The sequence below is a fragment of the Silene latifolia genome, chromosome X (assembly GCF_048544455.1).
Source record: "Silene latifolia isolate original U9 population chromosome X, ASM4854445v1, whole genome shotgun sequence".
Classification (NCBI taxonomy): Eukaryota; Viridiplantae; Streptophyta; class Magnoliopsida; order Caryophyllales; family Caryophyllaceae; genus Silene; species Silene latifolia.
The window spans coordinates 54,828,757-54,851,260 of NC_133537.1; the positions used below are offsets into that span (position 1 = coordinate 54,828,757).

The window sequence follows — 22,504 nt, forward strand, 5'->3', positions numbered from 1 at the left end:
TCTTTCCAGAAAGATTTTCATTTTCTGGAAGACAAAGTGGGAGAAATTTTGAACTTACAGAAGTCCAAGACCCACAAACTGAGTATAATGCAAGAAGACGTTCTTAATTGTGGCTCAGTGGTTATAAGGAGATAATTTTGCGATAATATTGCGTTACTTTTCAAAAGTGACGAATCTTAAACCCTCATCAAAGGCTTTTCTATAGTATGAACTCTATGTGATGGCATGTCACCATGTAATTTGAATTGGTCTCCTTGCACACGTTGTGATAAGGAAGGAAACACGAGATGTTTTCGAGACTTGATTTTAGGTGAATACTTTGGTTGGTTACTTGATCTTGTCGTAAAGGTTACATAAGATGTTTCAAATTTGGGCTTGTTATAGAGAGTTTGTGACAACCCAAATGCCTTTATCAATTCGTATGGTCTTAGCAATATAGCCTCTCATGAGGATGAGTTTTAGGCAAAAGGATAACGAAACTTTCTCCTTGAATGTATCTTATGAAGGGAGAATTTTTGTTGATGTTGTCAATGCTAAGAAGCCTAGCATGCTTGAAAGATTCCTTTTGTGATCTATATACGTCAAAGAGTTTGAACTTTGGGTTCAATCATGTAGTCTATCAAAACGGTATTACTCGAGTGTCGAGATAACATGATGATACATGGAGTTTAGTGGGAGCTAAAGTGAGTTTCTTAGTCAAAAATATGTGCTTGACATATTATTGACTAGAAATGTAGTCAAGGTGATATTTCTTAGTCTAAAATATGTGTTTGACATATTAGTGACTAGAAATATTCTCGGGTGAATACTTGAGAATAGCATGGCGCATATTAAATATCCGGATCTATTGAGATAGATATCTATGGATATTAACATTATAGTCAAGAGACTTATGTGATAAGATTCTTGACTCGTTCAAGTTGTTGAACAATTAATATGATCTCTTGTGCTTCCGCTGCAGGTTCTATTAAATATACTAAAAGCTACTCTTATCAGGACTTATCATGTTGAGAATATGAGAAGTCATTACCAATTATTTCCTAGTGAGTGTCACTAGATGATTATCAAGAGCATCCTTGAGTACTTGAGAAGCACTAAGGATTTACTCTTGTAGTTTGGAGGAATTTATGAATTTTGTGTAAAACGATTACACGGAAACATTCCTATACTTATAAGATGTTATGGGTCTCGTTAAGGAATGGTTAGCATGTAAGAGTGCTATGTGCATAAAGAGTAATATGTATAAGAAGTTATACATATGTGTATAAGAAGTTATACATGTACAAAGCAAACATGTATGAGGCATCATACATAAAAGATGTTATATGAAGGATGTGTATGTATAAGTGTTATACGTACAAATCATGAACGAAAGCTAAGTACATTACAACATCCGATGTTGTAAGAGAGATAGTTGATAACCGGAATTTAATGGGACTAGAGTAGTTCTGTTAGCCAAATATCGTATCCCAAGAGACTGTGAAAATAGTGGGAGTGTTTGACTGGCTTTAGAACCAGAGTCTTAAAACTTGTTTAGACGTGTACTTAGAAATGCTCTATGTGATGAAAAGATTTCATAGAACAATGGAAAATAGCAATGGAAATTAGAGTGATGCAACTGTTGCTTATCCTCTAACCAAAGCCGTAGACATGATGATTATGTCATCTCAATGTGAATTGAGGAGTATACCTTAATTGCTAAAGATCGTTATGTAAATATTGGATAATTGATATTTACATAAGTGATGATCGCATTCATTGTTAGAGTTTCTTTAAGAACTCAATTATTCAGTTTGACTGAAAACATTGAATACCTTGTTTATCTGAATAAGTTGTGGAGACAATGTTGAACACTATTCAAGGGAACAAGATGAACATTGTATTTTGTCCCTAGTCACTTAATGAGGTGACGTCTCAGAGTGACTAGATTGTAAGTCAATTGATGGTTGTTCAACACCATAAGGTCATACGTGATGACTAGTCGATTACATAGGAAGAGTGTGTGACACTTTGCTGGACAGTGACCATTTAGAGAGTCTCTAAGTTCTATTATAGACGCCTGGTCGTGGCAGGGATCTCTAAGATGTTCCTATGAGTCGATTCTTTTGACTGGAGACTATTATCTGAACAAGTGCAGTTTCCGAGTGACTTTGGTCTTTATCCTAGGTCGTGCCGTGAAAGGAGGCCAAAGGGCATTTACTAGGTCATGGTGATCTGTATTGTGAAATAGGATAGATAGGGCAGACAGGAATTGTCCACCCACGTTGGGTAACTATATCACAAGGCCACTCGAGGAGTTAATGACTACAAATGCGTTGCCACGCTCGGAAGTAATCTGTGAGAGATTTTTCCGGTCAGGTAGTCATACACCCGATCGAGAAAACCACTCGCGATATGTTCATGTACAAGTGCGACCTGAAAGACACCTTGCATTGAGTGGAAGATTAAAACGGACAAGAGAATTGGTAGCGCACACCTTGTGTCGGACAAGTGGGAGATTGTTGGAGTTAGTGTCCTCCACAATAGTGCGTTTACATCTCATTAAAGGAATATTATCAGATATTTAATTATTTGATCCTCGTCAGTTGATTAACGTAAATCGATAACGGTTGGCTGACTAGAGTTTGACGTTATTGTCGTGAGACGGCGGTGATCAACTGCCCTTTTCGGTCACACCTATAGGAACGAACCCCAATTGATATCTAATTAATTGTATGAGAAACAATTTATTTAGTCCCTTGATTTATAGACTAAAAGGTTAGTCGATTATTTTAGAGAGATTTCGAGTTGCAAACTCGAGGCACGACAGTTATTATTTAATTATGCGATAATTGAATAATAAATTATGGGACACGGGTTTTAGTTAATTAATTGTTAATTCACTAAAATTGTACTAATTGATTAATGTGATTAATATTAGTACACAAAATAATATGTGTAGCGGTACACGTATGTTTACGGAGAGATTTGGAGGAAATTAATTGGAAGCATTTAAACATGAAGCGATGTTTAAATAAAATTTACACGTATTTGTGCGACAAATATAAGAACCAAAATGGACCCGTAAATGGGACATTGGACCGTGTAAATGAAGTTAGTGGATGATCATAATCATTTCACTTTTACTTGTTTTTCTTCCATAAGTGTCATATGATCATTGTGCATGTCATAATGTTTTTAGACAAAAATTGAAACAAGTGCACTCCTACACACTACCCCTCCCACCCGGTTTTCGCCCTCTATTAAGACCATTTTTTGTTCATTTTTGCAAGCTACCTCATTCATGTGTTTTGTATGTGAACAAAAACTACTTATCTCTCTAAAATAATTATCATCCTTTACTAAGTTGTTAGTAAACTAAAATGAATAATTACTAAGTATGTTAGTAATATTTACATATTATCAAGGGAATTATTCTAACTAGTTACTAGTAAATACTTGTTAGATTAATTGGGTTGAGTTCTTGGGTGCACATTGTTAGGAGATCTTCTCTTTGAAGATTTGTTAGGAGGATCATCCTTTTGTTATAAGCTCAAGAACAATCAAGGTAGGAGATCTTGATTGTGCCCATATTACCATAAAAATCTATGTAAGGAAATTGTTTTTCCGTAACTTTCATTTTTATGCTTTTATATTTGCATGCATGTTACATATATCACCAAAATGACAAATTATGAGATAATTTAATTTTTATTAGAGAGTCTAATATGGATCTACGATCTTTCAGTTGGGACCCATAGATTTCAAGCAATTTTGACCCAACACCTTTTTAATGATAACAAAGATGTTCACAAGCCCAAATTCTCCATTTTCTTCATTTCTTTACATTTGGTACCTTCTCATTTTAATTAATTTCCTTCAAAAAGCTCAATCAAAATATGAGATACCTCCCTTTCATCTCTCATGTAATTTATTAAATGAATGCAAATCTACACTAAATGCATATATACAAGTTAATGGTTATTGAGGAACTCCATCAAACCAAAGATTGTCACTAAACAATTTCATAGAAAATTATCACTAGCACTCAAAGCACGTAGAAGTTGGTCAAATTTTTGGGAGTGAGATATAAATAGGCATGGATAACAACACAAGATTATACAATTGAAAAATGCCCAAGTAATAGACCGAACAATCATGTTAAGAACACTATGACAAAAATCATAAGAGATGTGATGGATGGAAGGAACATGAAACAAGTAATTTAACATTTCACTCAACTCGTCCTCCAAATAGTCAAAGTCACCACACTCAAGGCAAGTACTCTCATTATCATTCAAGGTGACTTCGACGGTGTCTATTTGGGGATCCCAAATGTCACGATAATCCTCATCCCAACAAGGTCCATTATCAAAGGGGTTGTCGTAACAGGGCTCACCAACCTCAACACAATTATCTCCCTCTAAAAGATCATCCTCAAAGGGTGAGTTTTCACTCAAGATCACATCCATCTCACTCTCACTTTGCCCATTAACATCAAATTCCATGGAAGTTGGGTTCATTGTTACAAAATAAGAGAAGGATGACGGCATCCAAGCATTGGTTTCACAATCAAGAATGTACTCCTCCTCATCGTCACTCTCTTCATCTATCACACCATCTTCCCAAGGAGGGGCAAATTTGTGAACATAGTAGGTTGGCTCAAGGTTATATGAAGGTGTCTCATTCTCACAAATCTCATTTTCATCATAGTTTTCCTCAATGAATATTTGAAATGTGGTTTTTATCGCTTCCATACCTTCCTTGGCACTTTCAAAGATGTCATGTACAATTTTATTAAGACATTGGATGGTCATGAACTCAACAAATTCCCAAAATTCCTCACAACTCATCTCACATATCCTACCACCACTGACGTGAAATGCTAAGTTGCGGGTTTCAAGTTTCATGCCATTATAAACAACACAACATGCTTCATAATTTGAAAGAGTAAAATCATGATGCCAAGCATAAGTCATATATTCTTCAAATCTTGCAATATACTTATCAAATGACTCATTATAGAATTGCCAAAAAGTGAATGTAGACATGGTGAGCATATGACATAGAACAAGTACAATAAAACTCAAGAAGAAGAATATAACTAAAGCTAGACTAAAGAACGATTCAAATACACAACACCGTCCCCGGCAACGGTGTCATTTTGATGAGCGTGTCGTTATCCGATCTCAAACACATTTATACCCAACTACTAGCATAACAAGCAAGTCGGGGTCGAACCCAAAGGACGGGGGTATTTGTATTGTTCAATCTAATCGTAGTTGCGCTAAGGGTTGTCACAATTGATTGGAATTAATTGATTCGATACTAATGAAAGCAATAAAGTAAAACAAGCAATAAAGCAAATAAAGATGTTAACAAATAATAAAGGATACTAGGATGTCATGGGATCATAAGGGAATCATGGTAAGATAGTATAAATGAGTTATATAGATGCAAGCAATTTATTATTGTTGGAATTAAGTTAGTTCATGTCACATAATTCATAAGAATATTTGGGTCCCGGAGCCTAGTCATTTGTGACTTTACAACACCTACAAGTCGACTTAATTCTTTCTATTAAACTACATGCATGATAAACCAACTCCTAGGGAAACTTACATCTCGGAGCCGAGCCGGTTAAGACTTTACAACACCTACAAGTCGACTTGGGTTTTTCCTATTCAACAATATGCAAGGTCTAACAAGGCTTGGGTTTGTTTATATCTTACAAGCCTTGTTGAAAGGATAAGAGAAACATGCTAGGTTGTTAATCAAGCATTTCATCAAACATGATATATGCACAAGTTGAAGAACAATAAGCAAGCATTCATACGAACTCATTAAGCATAAATCTTTCCCATGATTAATTCCCCTAATCCCCCACTAGCCCTAGTTAAGTAACTACTCACTCATTATCATGGAAGACATGTTATCAATGGTGTCAATCATCACAATAAGTATAAACATGATTAAAGAATGAGGAAATTAACAATAAATAGTAAAGAGTAAAGAGATTATACCAAACTTAAGATGAACAATTGGAAAGGAAAGAATAATAGAAGAAAACTTGATTGATTCATGAAGAGTTGCAATTCTTCAATAATAACCCAATAAACTTCAATTACCCAATAATAAACTTGAACAATAATTAAGGAAAGATTAATGTGTAATTTTGTGGAATGATTAAAGGATAATCTATTCTAATCTACTCCTAATCTAATCTAACAGAGGTTTTTATCTAGGAGAGAATTGGTCATTTAGCTAGGTAATACAATGGGGTATTTATACTAAAAATTAAGTACAAGAATTAGGGTTACAAAGGGCTTAAATGACGATTAAGTTCTTAAGAGAAGATTGGTGTCTTGCAAGTCCCGCAAGGCCATGCACGTCCTAGCTTGCAAGTCCCTCAAGGACACGCGTGACTCCCCTTGCAAAGAAAAGCTTGCTGCATAACAATCCGCTCGTCCCGAGTGAAAAACGCGTGTCCTGAGCTTCAACTCGAGTGGGTTGAAAATGACCAAGTGGGTTGAGCTGTAGAACCCTTTTTCTTGCTTTTAGGCTTATGATCCTATATACTCTTTATTCCTACATCCTTGGTCATCATTCTTTCCTCCTCTTCGTACTAGTCTATCCAAGATCGTCAACAAGCTTCCAAATATGCGCGAGAGACGAGAATTCCGCCTCATTATCTCCTTTCCTATAAAACATATAAAATGCACTAGGAAAGCAAAATATAAAGAATTTGACGGATAAAATGGCCATAAATGCTATATTAGTATGCAAAATTGGGTTCAATTGGGGGACTAAATGTGCGCAATTAAGAGCTACATCATAATTTCACCAACTCCCTTGCTTTTTGATTAAACTTAGACTTAAACAAATTAAGTTCAACTCCATACCATCTTCGTGTTCGAACTCGACCGCTAGCTACATAATAGTTGAGTTTATAAGTATTATTTGAAGTGGGTTCAATGCCAAACCCACTGTGAAAATGGTGTCGTTGCCAGGGATGGCGTTAGATTGTACTTAGTTAGTTAAGAGTATTAGCTTTAGTCTTGGTGTCTTTTGTTTGCTTATTTGAGGAGTGTTTTGTTTCTTGTAGAGTGATTGTCTTATTGCTTATCCCTAGTGCCTAAAATCACTAGGAGACTAACTTTTTCCTGATGTGTATGCCTAGAGGAAACGGGAATCCTTTGTTTAACGATCTGGAACCAGAAAGGCTTTTTCGAGCTTTACGGATTAGGACTTTATCAGGGGTTCGCATTACCTCTCAAACTTCCTTAAACCAAGCAACAGTAATCACCCTAACGCACCTAGAAACCACTATACAAGCGCAAACAACCATCACCATTGATCCATTCATATAAAATCCTTTCCACAATCTCGAAATACCAAATACACTTCTTATAAATCCACAATTGGCTGCTTTACGAGATCATAACCGACTAAACCACGATGACACTTCCGATCCAATCAACTTTGGCACCCTTGCCCCTAACAATTTTGAAATACATCCTGCCCAAGTTTGCCTCATTGAGAAGGATAGCTTTGGTGGGCATATTGATGAAGATGAACATGCCCATCTTAGAAAGTTTAAGAGCAAGGTTGCAATGTTGAAGCGCAATGGAGTACCGGAAGATACTTTGAGATTGATGTTGTTCTCATTCTCTCTAAGGGACAAAGCGGATCGTTGGCTAAATGTTCATGTACCGAACACATTCACTACATGGGACGCCTTAGCCAAGGCTTTCTTAGCCAAGTATTACCCATCCTCCAAGACCGCTATGATCCATAATGAGTTAACTACTTTTCAACAAGAATAAAGAGAGTCTCTATGGGAAGCTTAGGATAGGTTCCAAGACCTTCTTGCACGTTGTCCACATCATGGGATTCCGGCTTGGTACATCACCCAAACTTTCTTTCAAACATTGCTACCAAGGACCAAAGAGATAGTGAATGCCTCCGTGGGGGGGGGGGGGGGGGGGGGAGCATTTGATCATGTAGGATGTAATACTACGGTTTTATGTGTCTCTGGGTACTCTATCGAGTGGGGCTTACTCTGTCGAGTAAGTAGATTTTTACGCAAAACAGTAGTCTGCCTGTAGGGTACTCGATCGAGTAAGTTGGGGACTCGATCGAGTAAGGGTCACTCGATCGAGTAAGTCACTTACTCGATCTAGTAAGTGTGTCTTACGGGTGATTTTTGACGGGTTTTGTTAATAATATGGGATTAGTATATAAAGCTTTCGTCACTTTTCCTTAACACTTTTATCATCCTAAAACCTTTCTAGAGAAGTTTGAAAGTTGTTCGTTTTCACCGCATTATTAGCAAATCCCAAGGCTAGAAGTGTCGGATCATCTCGTTCTTTACGCCGTTGTGATCGTTGTGTCGAGGGTAAGCTTTTTATATAATTTTTATAATGTTTCGTTAAGGTTGGTTAAACCCTAACTGGGTAATATTGGGGGTTTTTTAGTGATATTTATGATTGTAATGGTAATGGTATGTATACGTGTTATAAGAGGAGGTTTCATTGAGGAAAGATTCTGATTAGCTGCTTGACCGTCTGTGGTGTTTGCATTCCAGGTAGGGTTTCCCTACTCAGTATTGGTTACATAAAATTTGTTGGTAATTGTTGTTGTTTTATATCGTGTTGGCATTGGATTCTGATTTGGTGATTGTTGGTAGTGTAATGTGATTATCGTTGTATAACTGTCTGTGATCTTCGGGGTGCGTCCGTGGCTGAGTGGAGTCACTTACGGGAGTGGCTTCACGCCCTTGATTCGCCTTCTGTGGAACCCGCCAAAGAAGGGATGTGCACATTAATGAACATGGGTTTATCGCTCGATGGAGAAGAGCGGGGCTTAGGTGGGAAAGGCTGCGGTCCCCCACTGGCGGCGAGGAGTACTTGTTGCAATGGGTACTCTAGCCGGGCTACACACTTTACTGTGTAGTCAGATATGAGGAGATGGGGTGGAGTTGTGGTGATTGCGATGTGTTGATTGAGTTGTTTATAATATGATTTCATTGCAGCTGTTGTTTTTATGTAATTAGTACTGACCCCGTTTAAATGTTTTAAAAACCGTGGTGATCCATTCGGGGATGTTGAGCAGTTATTGAGCAGGTATGAGACGATGCACATGGGTTAGCTAGGATGAGTCACCGCGTTGCTGTTTTTAGAAGTCTTCCGCTGTGTCGAACACTATTTAGTTGTTTAGTAGTTGACAGTTTTGAGAACCTCTGTATTTTCTTTTAATAGTTTTGGTTTTGGTTGTATCACTTAAACTTTATTACTGTTCAAGTACATTTCGTTATTGTCCATTTGATTATTATTGCCTTGGGTAATCGAGATGGTAGCATTCTCATATCTTAAGTGGTTCTGGAAAGGCACTTGGAGTATGAGGGTGTTACAAAGTGGTATCAGAGAGACGATCTTGAAACCTGTAACCAATGAACCTAATGAACATAGGGAGTCAAACTAAAATGAACCGGGATAGGAGTTGTAGGAGCTAATGCAAAGACTTGGGAGACGTCCTAAAGTCGCGAACTCGCCTTACAACTTTGAACTGCTCACCATGGGATGTGAGTCGGGATCGCTATCTGTTTACCTTGTGTGTTATGTATCTATATAGTAATGTGATGTATGAATAGGTGGTCGCTAGTATGTGGAGGATAGGAGATATGTAGTGAGGGAATATGATGATATGATTATACAGGTTGTTGATTGAATATATGAATGGCATGATAGTTGATTTATAACGTGGCATATTAGAAACATGGAAGGGAAGTTATCGTTGTTTGAGTATACAAAGAGATATGTATATATATGTTGTTGTTTGTCGTTTTACATAAGAGTATAGATAGTTGGAAGTATGAGTTTGAACATGCGGGTAGTATACGAGTCTGCATGACTCAATCGAGTGGGGGGCACTCGATCGAGTAGGTGAGTGACTCGATCGAGTGAGTGCAACTCGGTCAATTAGGTGGTTTTCCGTTTCTGGGCAGTAGTCTGTTTTTGGCATTCGATCGAGTAGGATAGGGCACTCGATTGAGTGGGGTCAACTCGATCGAGTGGGAGGTTGGCTGGATCGAGTACGTTTTTGGGAGCTTTCTGGTCAGGTTCTGGAGTCGAGACGCTCGATCGAGTAAGTGGGCAACTCGATCGAGTGACCTCAAATCGATCGAGTGGGTTATGGCACTCGATCGAGTAGGTGCTGTACATGTCGGTTTCGTGTTTTGAGTTATGGGATGTGTGTTCATCTTACCTTTTCTTATATAGTTCCAAGATGCTGCCGAAAAGAAACGCGTTGTATGCTAGGGCCGAAAACATGAGTGTGGACGAGATTGTTAAGATGTTGGAGCACCAAGATGCTCTTACTGAGACTTTGAAGAAAGTGGGGAAAGATAAAGAGGCGGGACCAGATCACTACAAGATAAGTATACATATAGGGAGATTTAATCCTAAGGAGTACTTGGGAACCGGGGCGCCAATTTTGATGGATAATTGGCATAGAGAGATGGAGAATATACTCAATCTGGTTCATTGCCCAGAGGAGCTTCAAGTGGAACAAGCTGCGTTCTACTTGAGGGAAGCAGCTGATGAATGGTAGGATAAGGTTAATGTGAGTGCTTTGGATTTATATGTGAAAGAGGGGTTACCTGTGATACCATGGGATGAGTTTAAGAGAGCTATGAGGCGAGAGTTTGTGCCAGAGAATGTGCGTAGTAAGCTAAGGGAGGAGTTTGACGACTTTAAGATGACTTCTGACATGACCGTTGCTGAGTACTACCATAAGTTCAACGAGAAATCTAGGTATGCTGAGGACATGGGGCTGAGCCAAGAGAACTTGGCGTTGATATTCGAGAAGGGGTTGACACCCAATATCATAGAGAAGTTATCGGTAGGAGTCCTTACTGATGTTAAGGAGGTGTATAAGCGTGCAGGGAGAGCTGAGAGGATGGTAGAGCTGACTAAGGAGAACTGAGATAGGGCTTCTGAGAAGAGGAAGGCTGAGAGCGATGGTGGTGGTCAGTCTAATTATAAGAGGGGCGGCCATAACCAGGTGAGGGCATACTCATTAGGTTCGGGGTTTAGTGCTGGAGCTTCTTATGGGCGTGGCCGTGGTGGTGGTAGCAGAAGTTGGGGTTGTTTTAACTGTGGCGATATGGGCCACAAGAGGCATGAGTGTACCAGTGCTGTGAGTGGGAGTTTCTAGAGACCGTCACAGGGGAGTTTCTCTCAGGGTCCATCGCAACGTTATGCTAGTAACAGGCCGGCTGGGTCGTGGAATATCCGGGGTGGTCAGAGTAATAACAACGGCAGGGCTAACCGCAATGGCGGTAATTCATATCAGAGACCGGCGACGAACAACAACAACCAGGAGTCGGTTGCTAAGCTATCTACCTCAGCTAGTACTGTCCAAGGAGGTAGGCAGAAGACCAGTGGTAAGCTGTTTAGGATGGAGAAGAAAGCAGCTGAGGATGATGCTCACGTTATCACCGGTACTTTTCTTGTTAATGGAGTCTTTACCTTTGTTTTGTTTGATTCGGGAGCATCACAGTCGTTTGTATCATCGAGTCATGCTAAGCTTTTGGGTTTGAGTGAGTATGAGTCTGTAAAAGAGGAAGTTTTTATACCGTCGGGTGAGTCTGTATCAAGTGGGCGGTTGACCTACCAGTGGACTTTTTAGAGTTTCCTTTGGAGGGTTTTGAGATGATAGTTGGTATGGATTGGTTGGGTAAGTACAAGGCTAAGATAGACTGTCATCAAAAGAGAGTTTCTTTGAGAGGTCCCAAGGGGATTAGTGTGTCTTATCGTAGGTTTGTTGTCAAACCCAAAGTTAAGTTGATTGCAGCAGTGATCTTGAAGTCCTATCTGAGGAAGGGGTGTCCGTTGATCTTATGCTATATGAGAGATCATAGTATGGAGAGTCCGACAGTTGAGCAGATACCAGTGATGGGAGAGTTTCCAGATGTCTTTCCAGATGAGATACCGGGGTTGCCACCAAAGAGGGAGATAGATTTTAGTGCTGAGTTAAAACTGGGGATGGGGCCAGTCTCTAAGGCACCGTATCGTATGGGTCCTAAGGAATTAGAAGAGCTGAAGAAACAATTGGATAAACTGATTAAGAAGAGATACATTAGATCTAGTCTATCACCGTGGGGAGCACTAGTCTTGTTTGTGAAAAAGAAAGATGGCAATTTGAGGCTATGCATCGATTATAGAGAGCTGAACAGGGTTACAGTTAAGAACAAGTATCCTTTACCGAGGATAGATGATTTGTTTGATCAGTTGAACGGTGCAACGGTCTTTTCTAAGATCGATTTGAGGTCGAGTAATCATCAGGTGAAGATTCGGGAGGAGGATATTCAAAGACAGCTTTTACATCGAAGTATGGTCACTATGAGTATGTTGTGATGCCATTTGGGTTGTCTTATACACCAACAATGTTAATGGATTTGATGAACCGGGTCTTCAGTCAGTTCTTGGATCGGTTTGTTGTGGTCTTTGTCGATGATATCTTAGTCTTTTCTAAGACTAAGGAGGAGCATGAGGAGCATTTGAGGATAGTGTTGCAGACTTTGCGAGACAATCAGCTGTATGCAAAGTTGTCTAAGTATGAGTTCTGGTTAGAGGAAGTTGCTTTTCTGGGGAACGTGATTTCAAAGAAGGGTGTAGCTGTGGATCCTGCAAAGATAGAGGCAATTACTCGATGGGATGCACCGAAGAATGTGGCTGAGATCAGGAGTTTCTTGGGTTTGGCAGGGTACTTTCGACGATTCGTGAAAGACTTTTCTAAGATAGCCAGACCGATGACAACTTTGATGAGGAAAGAAAACAGGTTTCGTTGGGATGAAAGTTGTGAGACGGCGTTCCAAACCTTAAAGGAGCGTTTGACCATAGCAACAATCTTAGCATTAATTGAAGGGAGTGAGAACTTTGAGGTGTATACAGATGCTTCAAAGAATGGGTTGGGTTTTGTGTTGATGCAGAACAGGAAAGTGATTGCCTATGTTTCTAGGCAGCTGAAGCCTTATGAAGAGAACTATCCGACACATGATCTAGAGTTGGGTGCGGTTGTGTTTGCTCTCAAGATTTGGAGGCACTATCTTTATGGGGCGACTTTTAAGGTGTTTTCAGATCATAAGATTCTCAAGTACATATTCACTCAAAAGGAGCTGAACATGAGATAGAGGAGGTGGATGAAGCTGATTGGGGATTATGACATGGATATTGTATACCATGAAGGGAAAGCTAATGTGATTGCAGATGCCTTGAGCAGGAAGAGTGCGCATTCTCTTTGCACAGCTATGTCTTTGATGAGGTTGAGAGATGAGGTGGGGAAGATGGGGATACATATGATACAGAAAGGGGATGCTATAGGGGATTTGACAGTGGAGCCAGACCTTTATGATGATATTCGCAGGAAACAGGCTTTGGATCCCAAGATTGAGGAGTGGAGAGCGGGAGTAGAGAAAGGGACAGTTTCTAGATTCTCTATTCATACAGATGGCAGTGTGAGATTCGATGGGAGATGGTGTGTTCCTAGTGATGAGGAGTTGAAAAAGACGATCATGACCGAGGCTCATTGCACACCATACTCGGTACATCCAGGCGGTGACAAGTTATATAAAGATTTGAAGAAGACTTTCTGGTGGCCTGGGATGAAGAAGGAAACAGTTGAGTTTGTGGCCTGTTGTTTGACATGTCAGAGAGTTAAAAGGGAGCAGCGTCGACCACAAGGTAAGATTCAGTCTCTTAAGGTACCTGAGTGGAAGTGGGAGTCCATTTCTATGGATTTTATCGTGGGTTTACCGAGGAGTCAATAGGGTAATAACATGATATGGGTTATAGTGGATCGTCTGACCAAGTCAGCTCATTTTGTGCCGATGAAAGATAATTGGACCAAGATACAGTTAGCTTTGGCTTATCGGAAGCATGTGGTTCGTTTACATGCGGTGCCTAAGGATATACTGTCCGATAGAGATGCGAGGTTCATATCACGGTTTTGGAAAGAGTTGCAGGAGTTGATGGGAACTACCTTAAAGATGAGTACAACATTTCATCCTGCGACAGATGGCCAGACAGAGAGGACCATCAAAACTTTAGTGGATATGCTGCGAGCTTGTGTTATGGATTTTGGAGGTAGCTGGGAACAGAGGTTGGACCTAATTGAGTTTTCTTATAACAACAGCTATCACACCAGTATAGGTATGGCACCGTTTGAGGCTTTGTATGGGAGATGTAGGAGTCCGAATTGTTAGAGTATGTGTCCTCGTCAATAATGCGATCACATGTTTAAATCTCATATTAAGAATACATAAGGGATTGTAACATTTTATTGTCAACTGATCCACATTAATTGGTAATGATTGGCTGACTAGAGTTTGACATTACTGTCGTGTGACGGTGGTGATCAGTTGATCCCTTAAGGTCATACCTCTAGGGAAACGTTCTTAATAGATAATTAATTAATTGTATGACGATACAAGTTAATTAATTACTTAAATTTGAACAAATGATTTTGTGAGTAATAATACGTATCTTATTGTAATTCGATTAAATAAGATTCGTACTAAGTAATTAAATTGTTTTATTACTTAAAATTTATTTATTGTTTATGAAACAATTATAATAAAAAATGAATTGTTTATTATAAATACCAGTAGTTGTGATTTATAATTCTATAACCCATTTTAAGAAATTGTAATTGTGAATTACTAGTTAATTTTTGTATGTGATTTATTTCATTTATATAATGATTTTTAATTTGTTAAAAATGCATTATTTAAATAACATGTCTAGTAACATGTCCAATTTGTCACAAATACAAATTAACATTTTAACAAAGTTAAAATGGATCAATATTAGGCATGTATGTGCCGTGTAAATGGAAGAGGTAGGAGGATTTCTGCCTTAATTAATATAAATTAGTGGGTTGTAATGATGATTACCTACTAATCATAGGTATGCATACCTACACCCTTGAGAAGAGAAAAATGCAAAGGTATTGGGCATTCTACCCATGCAAAAACCGGTGTACTCCCCCCTTATACACTTAAGTAGTGTATTTCCTACCTCTCTCTAATTCATTCTTATCATTCATTATCTAGAGAGCAAGATTTTTCTCTCTATTTTGTTGTAAAAATTTCTTAAGAAGAAAACTCACAAAATCATAATATTATTATTACTAGTTGTAGTAACTAAAATAATTTTAAGTCTTATTTTAAGGACACAAATATTAATTTCTAGTAACTAAATTAATATTTGTATTAAGAAGGATTTTCTTGGTACAAATCCTTAAGGTGTAGATCTTGCTACTAGATCTAAGTTTTTGGGGGCATTTGGATTATTCTTAAGAAGACTAACTTGGTAGGAGACCAATTTAGTATAAACCAATTTCGGCCCTCCTTGTAAGAATGTCTAAATTTCTTCTCTTTTATTTAAATTGTTATGCATTCATAAGTTCCTTTTAGTTTATGACTAAACTAATAAACACTTAGTTATTAGAAGAGTCTAATAAGAGATTAATGAATCTTACAATTGGTATCAGAGCATGATTTATTGCATGCATAATCGGTTTTGTTTTTTTCGAGTTAATATGTTAACAGATAAAACTGAAAATTTGTAATTTATGAAGATAAATGCCACGAAAATATTGCATGTTAAACATTCTGGTCCTAAATTGATTTTAGGTCATTTTGATGATTTATGGTAATTTATTGCTATTTAAATTGATTATTTGTATTTTTATTACATTTTATTGAGTAAAATGACAATTAAAATGCTAAAAATAGTTAGACTATGATTCTGACCTTGAAATTTTTACACGACCTCACATGCTTATTTTACAAATTGTATGGAAAATTTCATATAAAATGGTTTTATATTGCATGATTTTTGATTTTTACATGTTAAAAGTCGATTAAATAGAGGTATTTATGTTAAAAATGGTTAGACTTTGTTCCTACCCATGAAAATTTAGTATGTTGTCACATGCAATATTTACACACTGTATGTAAATTTTTAGATCAAATGGTTTAATGTTGCATGATTTATGATTTTTTAGTTGTAAAAATCGAATAAATAGTGACTAATTTTGGCAAAAATAGCTAAAATAAATTTAATGGCATGAAAATTTTACCCAATGTTTTATATATGATATGAAGATCAGATATAAAGTTGCATATTAATTTTATTATGATTTTAATGGTTATTAATTTTTATGGAATATAAATTGATAAATAGCAACTTTAATAGTCAAGAATATAAAAATTCGATTTTGGCTTAAAATTTGTCATTTCCAGGTTCTAGAAACTTCTCAAGAATATTCAAAAATTTTAATTTTTATTTATTGCAGAATTTTATGTTTAATTTTGAATTAAAGTGTCAAATTTATGTTTTATACGATTTATTTGTAAAATAAATTAAGATAATCTAAGGGCAAATTTTATTAAAGTTTTGGAATGTTGGGAATTTTCCAGAATATACAAAATTATGATTTTGAAATTTTTTGAATTTTTATGACTTAGTTGGAAATTATTTCTTTATTATTATGAATAATAGATGTTTAAAGAGTAATAATAAAATATCAAGTTAAAATATTGTCAAATGTTTAGTGAAGACTAAATTTTGAGTCCTAAGATGGTTGGAGTAATTAACTTGGACATAGATGTGAGTTATGTAATATTTTCTGATTTTAATAGGTTTATTGTCACAATAATCCATAAAACCGGACCATATATACGATATTAGCTTAAATAGGGCGATTTGGCACATAACATGGCATGTTTTATACATATATTAATGCTGGATTTTTAGTATGATTGTCATATTTTATTTTATGTAATTTTGAATTATGTAATTTGTACCTTGTATGGCTTTAGTTTTAAATTGGTATTTCCCGAAATGAATGGGGATATCGATTCGGTTGTAATTAATTTGATCTCGTATCACTTTTATTTTATTTAGTTTTGTTTTTATTTTATATTGTATAAATTAGAAAAGCTATGTAATTTATTTATTCCGGAGTTCCTTGAAGACGGTGCCATTCAAGAAGGCGGTCCAACAAAGACGGTGTTGCCTTGGAGTGCGTGCCAAATGAAGTTCAAGGGACCAAAGGAGTTGGTTTCCGACGTTGTAAATAGTTTATTTGTTTTACTATTTTAGGAAGGCCATACTAGGATTTTATCTTTATGCTTTGCATTTGTTTTATATGTTTGCATGCATAGCCAAATCACCATAACCTCACACACATATCTTTTTATCGAGTCATCGACCGTGTCAATTAAAATTATCGTAGTTCATCGCTTTCGTTCACTTAAAACGTGATAGATAATAAATTGACAAGACCTCTCACTAAATAATAATTGCGAATTAGCCTTACCAAATAGTAGAAACTATGAATCCCAATTTCATAAGGAAGTAGGCTCGGCTAACCGGGGTGCTAAACTTGTTACGTTGGGTAAGTGGGTAGTAAAATATTATTAGATCGAAATTTGGATTGAGCTCAACGGAAGTATTCGTGACCGTAGTCGCATGTGTTACGGGCTAAAGATAAATATTAGAGTAATTTTATCGACCGAGAGTTCTAGAAGTAGAATCGATAAAAGAGTTAATCCACCGAGTTATATTAATAAGGAATGAATCGGCTCACCGTGTCCAAGTTAATATGAATTTGGATCTCGGGATCATTTATAATAGTTGGGTAGAGGTCACTATATAAATACTTAAAACTTGTTTAAAATGTTTACAAGTATTATTAAAACAATAGGTGTTTATTAATTCCTTCATTTTTAATTTTGTAGTCATATATTGTTTCTCAATCGCAATGGCAACTCCACATTCATCCGCAACCACTAGTTCGAACACTCTCACCAATGTTTCATGGCTCCGATCCTTCATGGATCGTTGTAAATTAGAAAAGAATGGGTCCAATTTCGCCTATTGGGACGCACAACTTCGCTTGGCCATGGAGGGTGACGACAAGCTTTGTTACCTTATCGAGGCCTCTCCCGCCGCACCTACCGCTAGATCTACCCCCGCCGCTAGGCAAGCCTATGAGACTTACCAAAAGGAGTTGTCCGTGATAAAAAATGTGTTGATCTTCTCAATGGAGGCCAAACTCCAAAAGAGTGCTATAAGGATTAGCACCGCCTATAAGATCTATACGAAGCTTGTGACCATGTTTTCACAAGCTCCGAGGATAATTCAATATGAAGCGGCATCCGCATTCTTTGATCTCAATATTAAGGAGGGCCAAAAAGTTAGCCCTCATGTGCTCAAGTTGATGGAGCATGTTGAGACTTTAAAATTGCAAAAGGTAGAGATTCTCGAGGAACTCATCATTGATAGAATTCTTCATTCCTTAAACAAGGTTAAGGCATATGTTCAATTCAGGGTGAATTTTAATATGCAAAACCTGGAAGTGTCCCTCGATGAATTGCACAAAATGCTTGTGCAAGCCGAGAGGGACATGGGGCTAAGTGTTAGCACCACCAAGGATGTGCTCAACATTAATCAAAAGAGCAAAGGGAATTTCAAGAAAGGTGGTCACAAGGGAAAGAAGCAAACTCCCTACAAGAACAAAGGAAAAGCTTGTGAAGCTAGCTCCTCTAAGCCCAAGAAGGGTGCCCCATCCAGGGACAAATGCCACTATTATAATGGTGTTGGGCATTGGAAGAGAAATTGTACTAAGTACCATGGCGATATCAAAGCTGGAAAAGTTATTCCAGTAGGTAAATTACTATCCCAATCTTTTATGTTTCAAATCTCAACTTTGGTATTTTGATACAAGTTGTGATATTTATTCTTTTTATTGTAATTAGGGCATCCTAGCAAGGACAAGGGTAAATAAAAACAAGCGTAAAAGATCTTGAGGGAAGCTAGATGTAGCCGCCCATGGTGCTAGATCGGTGGAAGCTTGGCTTTATTTTGTTTTGTCTTTATTTTGATGTTGTATTTTGAAATTTTGGAACTATTTTGATTTCCTCGTTTGACTTGGAAATTTGGTTGTTTCATTAAACAATGGTTGTATTTTGGATATTGGTGACTTGGTTTGCAACCCAAGTCACTTATTTTATCGTATCGTTTGTTCTAAAATTTGTCATCATACACTACTTGCTTCTAGAAACATTAAGATCTTCATCATCTTAAATTGATCAAAAGACAAATATAATGATCAAGTCATTATATGTCCATGAGCTATGAATTCGATTCTCCTCATGCCATTGTGACTAAAGTCACAACTTACTTATGTAAGATCAATTATGAAGTTTTGATTGAGTTGTTGAACTCACACAAGGGAACGTTGCCAGACTTATTTGATACACCTATCAAAATTAAATCGCCTAGTCCAAATTATCCTTTTAATATGTCTCGATTAAATCACTATTAAGTTGATATGTACTACGTTTTTCTTTCGTCTCCATCAGTATTAAGTTGTTTTGTGGCTCAAAAGCTATCTTTGGAGAAAAAGAGCATTTATCTTTGAATTTAGCCACAAACTCTTCATGTAGACGAGACCAAAACAAGATGTTCTTAAGGAAACTACGTGAGGAGACCAAAAGAAGATGTTCTTGAGGAAGCTACGTGAGGAGACCAAAAGAAGATGTTCGTAAGGAAACTACGTGAGGAGACCAAAAGAAGATGTTCTTGAGGGAACCACGTGAGGAGACCAGAAGAAGATGTTCTTGGATTGTAAGATTTTGATCTATGAAGGGATATAACTAGAGATTTTAAAATTCGACATTTTACTTAAGATCCTTATGAAACTAAAATGGTATCTATCCAACTAAATGGATTTATTTGGGATTGTTGAGACCAATCCAAAGTAAATAGAAATTTATGATTAAGAGTTTCATAGAGAGACATGTCGATGTCTACGAAAGCTAAGTTAATTGTTAGCTATGCTAAAGATTTAAACACATTGCTATACCTCATTATGAAAATGAATAAGTTATATATTGAAACCTCTTTCCAAATGGGTATTTTGAAAGAAATATGTGAATGACATATATGGTTTTATCTAAATACTTAGTAAAGCAATGATTATTTCAATTCATGAAATGTTTCGAATGAGTTGTCAAAAACGAAACATGTGGAATTAAGTGGGAGTCGGTGACAGTCATGCTTGGACATGAAGTTTAGTGGGAGCAATCATCCTTCATGAATTGTATAACATATTACTCATTGGGAATGACGAGCATATACTGTCTTTTATAAATAAGTATTTAGGTTTTCAATTCTGGATGATATTGGAAATCATGTGAATCTATTAAAACATGAGATGTTGGATTGGCACTTAGATAAGTATCTTGCGTTGATGATGATCCTTCATCTTAAAGATATCAACCAGTTAAGTAGGTTATTCATGTCGATGAATATAGAATTACCATGATAGAATCATGGTTATTTATCGAACCTAAGAAATGTTGTCTACATGAATGGATTGCTAATGTTTCCGCTATTAGTATAATCATGTATGCCATGATGCACATGTCCTAGATGAATTACATGCTTGGAGCATGATAAGTCGATAATATAATAATCCATATAAGAGTCATTGGTAAGCCTTAAGGAACCATCGTGAATTCCCAAGGAGAACTAATGATCTGTTCTAGAGTTTGGAAGTGTAACAAGTTGTGTGTTAAGAGGTTACACAAACTCTAGTTTCCAGACTCATTTGGATTTGTGAAAATCCTAGGCAATTTATTAACATAAGGAGTAAGAGACTAGAAAAGTGTATTATATTGTCATCAATTGCAAGATTCTACGAAATGAACCAATGTACGTTGTGATTGGGTGGTGAACTTTAAAACTATAAGTAGTGTTGTCCACCTAAACCCACATCACAAGTTATGTGATAACTGTAAAAGCTCCGTTTAAGCTAAAGAACCTATGTCTAGTATGAAGTCTAGACATGTACTTAGTAAAATTCATGCTATAAGGGATAACATGAAATTGAAGGAAATCGCAATTCACAAAGTTTGAACACTTGAACACATGGTATGTTCACAAGCTAAACTTTTATTGCTTTACACAAGTGCATGAGTACACTTATGATTATAAGACATAGAATAGTAATATGGTATTGACTACTCGTGTGTAATAATCACATTTATTGTTTGAGTTTTCGTTGACTCATCCTGTACTTTGTTACATCCAAATGGGATTGTTGAGACAATAATATTGAACCCCATTAAAGTGAACTGGATTAACATAGTATTCGTCCCTAGTTACTTATATGAGGTGACATCTCGAAGTAACTAGAGTGTGATGCGATTGATGGCAAGTTTGAGTGCCATAGAGTCATAAGAGATGACTAGTCGATCACATAGGCAGACTGTGAGGGACACTCTGTCGGGCTTATGACCGCTTATAGAATTCTGGAAATTTTTTATAGCCTGGTCGTGGCGAGAGCTACTATGGTATTTTTATGAGTCAATTCTTTGACTAATGACTGTTCGCCCAAGATGGCGCAATTTCAGAGTGACTTTGATTTATGTTCTGCGACCTTCGTAATTGGGGTCCAATGGGCTTGTTTTGGGTCATGATGAGCTGTGGCTATTCGAAAGGAAGAGTGCAATAGGAATTGTCCATCCCTGTTAGGGTTATCTTATATCTCAAGGCCACTCGAAGAGTAATGAACTGGAAATGCGTGGCCACGCTCGGAAGGTATCTATGGTAGATAATTACGGTCAGACAGTTATTCTCCAGATCGAGGAAACCACTCATGATATGATCAAATGTAAGTACGATATGCAAGACACCCTTCATTGAGTGTGAGATAGTAATGGGACAAGAGAATTGGTGACGCACACTTGTCGCGGACAAGTGGGAGATTGTAGGAGTATGTGTCCTCGACAATAATGCGATCACATGTTTAAATCTCATATTAAGAATACATAAGACATTGTAACATTTTATTGTCAACTGATCCACATTAATCGGTAATGATTGGATGACTAGAGTTTGACATTACTGTCGTGTGTCGGTGGTGATCAGTTGATCCCTTAAGGTCATACCTCTAGGGAACGTTCTTAATAAATAATTAATTAATTGTATGACGATACAATTTAATTAATTACTTAAATTGGAACAAATGATTTTGTGAGTAATAATACGTATCTTATTGTAATTCGATTAAATAAGATTCGTACTAAGTAATTAAATTGTTTTATTACTTAAGATTTATTTATTGTTTATGAAACAATTATAATAAAGAATGAATTGTTTATTATAAATACAAGTATTTGTGATTTATAATTCTATAACCCATTTTAAGAAATTGTAATTGTGAATTACTAGTTAATTTTTGTATGTGATTTATTTCATTTATATAATGATTTTTAATTTGTTAAAAATGCATTATTTAAATAACATGTCTAGTAACATGTCCAATTTGTCACACAATACAAAGTAACATATTGACAAAGTTAAAATGGATCAATATTAGGCATGTATGTGCCGTGTAAATGGAAGAGGTAGAAGGATTTGTGCCTTAATTAATATAAATTTGTGGG

At 36.8% G+C, this 22,504-nt stretch overlaps 1 non-coding gene across 1 annotated transcript; it reads right to left on the minus strand.

The window, feature by feature from the left end:
* Nucleotides 1-7,766: 7,766 nt before the first annotated feature.
* LOC141625584 (small nucleolar RNA R71) lies at nt 7,767-7,873 on the minus strand. Its single transcript, XR_012535356.1, has one exon. It is a non-coding gene; the product is annotated as a small nucleolar RNA R71 (small nucleolar RNA).
* Nucleotides 7,874-22,504: the final 14,631 nt, after the last annotated feature.